Source organism: Bubalus kerabau, chromosome 2 (assembly GCF_029407905.1).
Source record: "Bubalus kerabau isolate K-KA32 ecotype Philippines breed swamp buffalo chromosome 2, PCC_UOA_SB_1v2, whole genome shotgun sequence".
Classification (NCBI taxonomy): Eukaryota; Metazoa; Chordata; class Mammalia; order Artiodactyla; family Bovidae; genus Bubalus; species Bubalus kerabau.
This window is the reverse complement of record NC_073625.1, coordinates 30,931,151-30,939,310: the sequence shown is the minus strand read 5'-3', so window position 1 is coordinate 30,939,310 and position 8,160 is coordinate 30,931,151.

Genomic DNA, 8,160 nt, shown 5'->3' with positions numbered 1-8,160 from the left:
ACTTTAAATATTCTTCTGTCATGTTCCTCTAAATGGTTGCACAACAAGTCTTTCCTTGAATCATTTTCCTTCTGTTTCTCACTGTTGAACTTTTCTTTAGATGTTTTCCTGATGCTGGAATTTTTAGGCTGCAGCGAACATCCTTAAAGAAATCTGAATGTTTCCTGAAATTAGAACTCCTGAGTCAAAATCTGCATGCATGTTTAAGACTTTTAAAATATATTGTCTCATTACCTTTCACAATTTGTTGTGTCCAATTACCCCCCTGCCAGAAGTTATGATAAGATTTATGTTCTAAAGTATTTAAAGGTCGGTTTTACTTTGGTATGTTTATAACTGTATCCATTCCTTTGCCAGTTGTATTCAAGGGTTAGATTCTGGTGTCTAATCTGTGGAATTATTCAGTCTGTTGATTGAGCCTTTAGCAGGAAAGATATTAATATCACACATCTCCTAATGAAGCTTTAACAAAATAGTATTAGGATAACAGATTTTTTGACTTTTTCACCTTTAGAAGTACACCGTGGGAAAATGAATCAGTCATGTCTTGTCATAAATATGTTGAGAGAAAGGAACTTTTTGCTTATATATCTTTTTCACGTGGATGGCCAGCAACCGTATCCCAATTCAGAGTTGTTCCCACTTTGTTGTCTCAAGTTGGAAGCACAGTATAAGTACGATTAAGTCTCCAGCCTGGCAGCAAAAACACTTGCAGTGTAACCCAGATAGGCTTACCCTGTGGGTACAGGTCAAGTGAAAGCGTCTCTAATTCTCTTGAGGATGTTTTTCATTTGAGTCCAGAGTGAAAGCTGCATGGAAATGCCTTGACAGTATTCTTCTCTATTGGGAACATTAGATTCCCAAGATGCAATGTGTTTTCAGATTTATTATTCTCCTATCATGAAGAAACTCAAGGATACTTCAACCTGGAGAAGCTTTTTATTTGACGTCTTTCTTTCAAGGTAACAGCTCTGCAGCGGTTTGTTTCATATGCACCCGCTTATTAGTGGTAGCTTTTGGTGAAAACATGCTTATCAAAAAAGGATGATATATAGTGAAGAGCAGCTGCTCCAAATCACAGACTATTCATAAATAGCTTCCCACCCCCACCCTGAGTGAGGCCCTCTATTCTCCAGTTATAACAGTCAGCAGAAAATGAAAACCCTGTAGGGTGATAAATAGTTGAAAAAATATTTCTCCCTAGTGTTTCGAATGTTGTCTTATAATGCACTGCACTTTCACTGAACCAGAAATTGTCTGTAATAAAAGAATATTGAGGGGGAAATGTTTAGATTCTCATTGAATGCTAGAACTTAGAAGACATGCTCTGCTTTCACTGACAGAGGTTAATAGCCGAGTATATGTCATCAGCATCAATAAAATGAGAGGTTTTGGTCCCTAGCCCCTAATAAAAAATTACAATTTTTAACATGTAAAAGCTGGAGACCTTTTTTTCCCCTAATTTAAAATAACAGTCCAATTACCAATAAGCAAATGATCGCTTATTAAAAATTCTATAAATATTTCATATTTTTAGAGCCATCAAAAATAAAAGGCCACTTCTTTCAGCTGTCTTTTGACTTACAACCATCTTTTCCATTTATCTAAGGAACAAATACTACTGTTTCTGGAAAGTATGCTGCTTTCTTTCCTGATTATTAATCATCTGTTTATATGTTGTAGGGACCATACTTCTACACATACTCTTAACTTGGAGCTTCCTTCCTTATAAAAGGAATTTGGGCAACCCGGAAATCATTTCAGAATCGTCCCGAGATCTGTTGAGGTGAAAGTGAACTCTAAATGGTCAGCTGTGATGATAAATTCACTGCCAGTTCCGGACTGTGATTTCTCTACTTGACCAACTTGGTTCCGCCAGGGGTGAATTGAATGTCAGTCTTGCCTATAGGTTACTCTTTTTTGAGCTATTCGTACAGTAATCATCAGTATCTACTGAAGAGAACTGTGGTTGTAAACAGCTTGACTGTGTCTAAAGTGCAACTCTGCTCTTACCCTAGAGGACTAAAGTCTCAAAGTCCTTGAACTTTTTATTTTTTCCTTTCGAGTGTGTGCACTAAAGCAAGAATGTGAGCTGGTTTTCCTCAGTCTGAGTCTTCCCTGGAACAGATGGGGCTTGTACTTATCTGGATGGTTGGGGGGGAGGGGGTGGGGGGAGTCCTGAGGACTCCCACCTTGACATTGCAATGAAAACTTTCCCTCAAATCTCTAAATTCTCTCATCTGGCACAATAAATTAGAAAAGCCTGCTGTTCCCTTTGGTAGGCTTATGGAGTGCCCCCATGTTAGATTAATATCCAGAAATCATCTCTTCTCTGGTGGAGCATAAAGCAGGTGATGAGTCCCAGATGTTTCTGCATGACCGTCATTCCCAGACATAATAGATGACATCAGAGAAAGAGCTGTGACTTCTCTTTTTCTTTCTTCCTCTCTTTTTTCCCTCCTTCACCTCCTCCTCCCCCTACTTCTTCCCTCCCTCCCTTCTCACCCCTGCTTACACACACACGTGTGCACACACATGCACGTACACAAACACACACATCTTTTTCTTTCTTTTCTAAAGGATTCAGAGGGTTTGAAAGTTGACTAAGTAACCTCACATAATGGCTCAGTCAGTAAAGAATCCACCTGCGTGCAAGAGACACAGGATCGATCCCTATGTTGGGAAGATCCCCTGGAGGAGGAACTGGCAATCCACTCCAGTGTTCTTTCCTGGGAAATCCCATGGACAGAGGAGGCTGGTGGGCTGCAGTCCATGGGGTCGCAAAGAGTCAGACATGATTTAGCAACCAAACCACCACCAGCAGCTACATTTGATGGAATAACTTGTCTCACATTTCAGTAACCACAGCTGGCGCTGAGGGCAAAAGGACTTGGGGTTGTCGGGAGATACCTCAGAGGTGGCAACCTCGGAGGTGGGACTTGGACATGGCAATGTAGAGGGGGCTGTGAACAGCATCGCAGGACAGTGGTTCACTGGGTTGTCCCTCCTGCAGTTCTCCTTGCTCAGAGCTGTGGTTGAGTCCGTCCTCTTTGCTTTAGCCCTTGTTGCTTTAGAATTATAGGGAGAACTGTCAGCTCCCTAGGAAATTCCAGAAAGTCTCCAGCTGCATTAAGGAAAGTGAACTTGGTAATAATTGAACCTCCCCCATTTCTCTAGTATTATGCCGGGCCTTCTGTTAGATTAGAGACGATGACTTTCGAGGATGCATTCAGCACCCTGATTTCTTAGATGAGGGGTCTAGGATTCAGGGGAGCATGTGGTCCAAACATGTGAACGCAGCCGCACATCCAGACCCGTGTGACTCTAAAGCAGTGTGCAGGGGCCTGTGGGATGACCCCAGCCTGCACATCCAGACCCGTGTGACTCTAAAGCACGTGTGCAGGGGCCTGTGGGGTGACCTCAGCCTGCACATCCAGACCCGTGTGACTCTAAAGCACGTGTGCAGGGGCCTGTGGGGTGACCCCAGCCGCACATCCAGACCCATGTGACTCTAAAGCACGTGTGCAGGGGCCTGTGGGGTGACCCCAGCCACACATCCAGACCCGTGTGACCCTAAAGCATGTGTGTGGGGGCCTGTGGGCACTCAGTGCTCCCAGCTCCTCTGATTGCAGGCTCTCAGCACGACGGCATGACATCACTGAACCCACAGAGTTGGCAGAAGCGCTCTTTCTGCCTTTAGGGGGCCCACAGTTGGGGCTCAGTACTCACTGCCGGTGCCCCTGCAGCTCTGGATTCCTCCTCCTGATGTGGGGGAAGATCCTGAACAGAACAGAGACAAACTTGAGGGCTTTCCTGTGGCTGCGTGCTGTGCTGTGCTTTGTCTCTCAGTCATGTCTGATTCTTTGTGACCCGATGAACTGCAGCCCACCATACTCCTCTGTCCTTGGGATTCTCCAGGCCAGAATACTGGAGTGGGTAGCCTTTTCCTTCTCCAGGGGCTCTTCCCAAGCCAGGGATCAAAACCAGGTCTCCCGCATTGCAGACGGATTCTTTACCATCTGAGCCACCAGGGAAGCCCAAGAATACTGGAGTGGGTAGCCTGTCCCTTCTCCAGGGGATCTTCCCAACCCAGGAATCGAACCAGGGTCTCCTGCATTGCAGGCAGATTCTTTACCAGCTGAGCTACCAAGGAAGCCCTCTTGTGGCCATGGAAGTTGATCAAAAGCTTTTCTAACTGCAGTGCTGTCTCTTATTGCTCTCAAGCTTCATCCACCGGGGATGAATGGAGTTTATCTTGCTCAAATTAAGAAGTTTCCTGAACTAGAGGACACAGAGGAAAGCCAGTGCCATGCTGGAGCAACCCCTGTGATGCTTTCACCAGAGCAGACTTGCTTCATGAGCTTAAAAATCTGTAAACACTTTTCCTAGCCAATGGTTTCCCATCTAACTGTGGAGTGTGCATGGAGACTCACGTGCTTCTGTGTTTGGATGTAACCTCCCAGGGAATTGGTCTCCGAGGGAGGAGAGTGAGAAGCCTTCTTCAGCTCTCCACTCTGTGCTCCATGATGTAGTCCATCAGAGTCTGTTGAAAGTGTTAGTCACTCAGTCCTGTCCAACTTTTTGTGACCCCGTGGACTGTAGCCCACCAGGCTCCTCTGTCCCTGGATTCTCCAGGCAAGAATACTGGATTAGGTAGCCATTCCTTTCTCCAGGGGATCTTCCTGACCTAGGAACTGAACCCAGGTCTATTGGAGGCAGATTGTTTACTGTCTGAACCACCAGGGAAGAGTCTGTTGGGCAGGAGGGAAACTGAGACTTTGACTCCCTTTCTTGCTGATGAAAGCAAGCAGCATTTAAGAGCTTGGAAATATTCAGCCATCCACGCCCATCATCCACTCTCCTTTACCTCCTGTGCCCACATCAGATGTAGGCAGAGCTTAGCCCTGGAAGTTAGATGGCTTACCTAACTCACCACTGTCCATTATTTTGATCACACTACCAGGGTAGCTTAAGTAGCTGGCATCCTCTCCTTTTCAAGAAGGGGAGATTTGGACTCAGAGGTCAAGTCTATTGTCCACAGTGACAAACAGCAGAGTCAGGAGTCAAACCCCAGCCAGCCTCACCCCAAAGCCTAGATCTCAGGGATGTCAGGCTGCCTTCTGTACTTTTAGATAAACGGAAAGTATCATTTCCCCTTCTATTTATAAGACTGAGTTACTTATACAATTTGTGCTTCCAGTGTTTTTGGAGTGTAGCATGCCAAACCAGGCTCGCAAAGGGTCACAGCAGAATGTGTCCACAGTCTAACCACAGTGCTGTTTACAGAAGACAGACTTCAGAGCAAGAGAAATTCCACAGAGCATTGTGTTTCTATGAAGCCAAGCCATCAGGAAGTTTCTTTTTAAAATAGTATTTAACTTTTTTTTCTGTTTATAAAAATAATGCACAATCAGTAAAAAAAAAAAAAAATGGAAAAAATAAAAGCCACCTATAATGTTAACATTATGGTATACACAGTTTTAATACTACTATTTGTACACATATATGTATATGTACATATACAGGGCTTCCCAGGTAGCACTAGTGATAAAAGATCCCGCCTGCCAATGCAGGAGACATATGAGACAAGGGTTCGATCCCTGTGTTGGGAAGATCCCCTGGAAGAGGGCACGACAACCCACTCCAGCATTCTTGGCTGGAGAATCCCATGGACAGAGGAGCCTGGTGAGCTACAGTCCATGGGATTGCAAAGAGCTGGACACGACTGAAGTGACTGAGCACCCGTGCACATGCATATACATATACATCTTTTAATAAACATATAATGTATTAATATGGCTTGCGTATTTAATATATTTATAACAGTATATATTGTATATATAAAATCTTTTAATAAAGTTAGACTAATGCTATATAGCATTAGTCTAATTTTATATAATTATATATAAAATATACATTTGATTTAATATATATATGGCTGGGGTTTCTTTTAAGCATGACGCATTCTCTCACCATATGGCCAGCCATTAGCCACTCCGTGGATCAATCCAGGGTCTTCCTCCAGGGCATCTCACCTTACAAGCAAAGTGCTACCCTGGGAGGATTTCCTGTCCTTGGCTGCCCCCAGTGGGGCTACAATGACTGTCAGCCCCCTTTGGGCTGGTGCAGGCATCTGGTAGAAGGCCATCTAAATCTGGCTTGACTTGCCGTCTCTTTTCTTCAGTTGGTCATTGGGATTCGCCACAAGGCCACGGGCATCGGCTGAGGTCACCAGTGTGGCTGGTCTGAGCATGCTGGGGTACGACTGACTGGCTTCTGGGCCTAATCTGTGCCTTCAGGAACAGTTAGGCATCAACCTGTATATATCATCTCTCTGTAATGGTTGAGCACTTCTTGAAATGTTCAAGTTTATGGTCAAGCGAACCAGATAGCACATGTTCATGAATGGCAAGTATCAGGTGTCTGGTCACTTGGGGGACTGTGGTGAGTTGCCACTCTGCCCCTCCGCCCCGCCCCCCACCCAGGTTCTGATGGCAAGCTAGGAGCTGTTACTCCCAGAAGGAGACGAGGTATTTGTTGGAAACTAGCTTAAATCATAAATCTTAAGGTCCTGCATTTTTAATGCTCCACTGAAGCTTGAGATAGGCTCCAAATGTGTCCTGTCCATCATCTGGTGAGTGGATACGGTGTGTTCATACAAGAAAAGTTATTCAGCCACAAAAAGAATGAAGTACCAATATATGCTGCAAACTGGGTGGATATTGAAAGCATTATGCCAAGTGAAAGAAGCCAGATGCAAAAACCCACGTGTATGATTCCGTTTATATGAAATATCCAGAATAGGCAAGGCCGTAGAGACAGAAAGCAGAAAAGCAATGACTGCAGCTGGGCGAAGGTGGGAATGAGGTGGTGTTGGGCACATGACTGCTTGATGGGCATGGAGTTTTCTTCTGGAGTGATCTAAAAGTCCTAGAACTAGACAGACGTGATGGTTGCAAAACACTGTCAACATACCGAACACCACTGTGTAATGGTTAAAAAGGTGAATTATGTTATATGCATTTTACCACAGTTTTTAAAAAGTCACAGAATTACATGAGATTTCTTTTTGTAAACACCCTTTTGTCTATCTGGGAGTTTTAAGTTGTTATTACTTTTTTCGCATTGCTTTTCTTTATTATGTCCTCAGACTTTTCAAATGGTCTGTAACAGTAGGTATTTCTCTTGTGCCCAGTGTTTTCCAGGAAACTCGCCATTCACAGCCCTGATTCTCCTGATCTGAAAGTGAAAGTCACTCAGTCGTGACCAACTCTTTGTGACCCCATGGACTATACAGTCTATGGAACTCTCCAGGCCAGAATACTGGAGTGGGTAGCCCTTCTCTTCTCCAGGGGATCTTCCCAACCCAGGGACTAAACCCAGGTCTCCTGCATTGCAGGTGGATTCTTTAACAGCTTGGTTAATTTCTCTGCAGGTTTGCTCCATGGAAATTCCCTTGACTTACCTTCACCTGTACTTTGCCTGCACCTCTGTTCCCCCTCACCTTTTATGTTTCTGTTCTTTGCTTAATTGAAGCATATCTTCAAGTAATTGCAGATTGACCCATCTGGAAATGTCTATAATCCACCCTTAAAACTGATCAATTAATTGCCATAGTTAAATATACTTTTCCCTCTGCTTTTTTCTAGGCTTCAGTGTTGCTTCTGTTTTCTCACATTTTGTATGTTACTTGTTTTTTCTCCTAAGACGTTATGAGATTCTTCTTATTATCTATAGTATTCTGAAATTTCATTAAGATATGCTTGGATAGAAGCCTTTTTTCATGCATTCATTTGCTCATGTATTCAAGTGGTCTCTGAAAATGTAAATACTTTTATTTTTCAACTCAGAAATTTTTCTGTGTTATATCTTCACTAATTTTCACTCCTCTATTTTCTCTAGTCTCTCTTCCCCAAACCCTTATTTGGAAGTACGTCATATATATTTCCGGAGAAGGCAGTGGCACCCCACTCCAGTACTCTTGCCTGGAAAATCCCATGGACAGAGGGGCCTGGTAGGCTGCAGTCCATGGGGTCGCTGGGAGTCGGACACGACTGAGCGACTTCACTTTTGCTTTTCACTCTCATGTATTGGAGAAGGAAATGGCAACCCACTCCAGTGTTCTTGCCTGGAGAATCCCAGGGACGGGGGAGCCTGGTG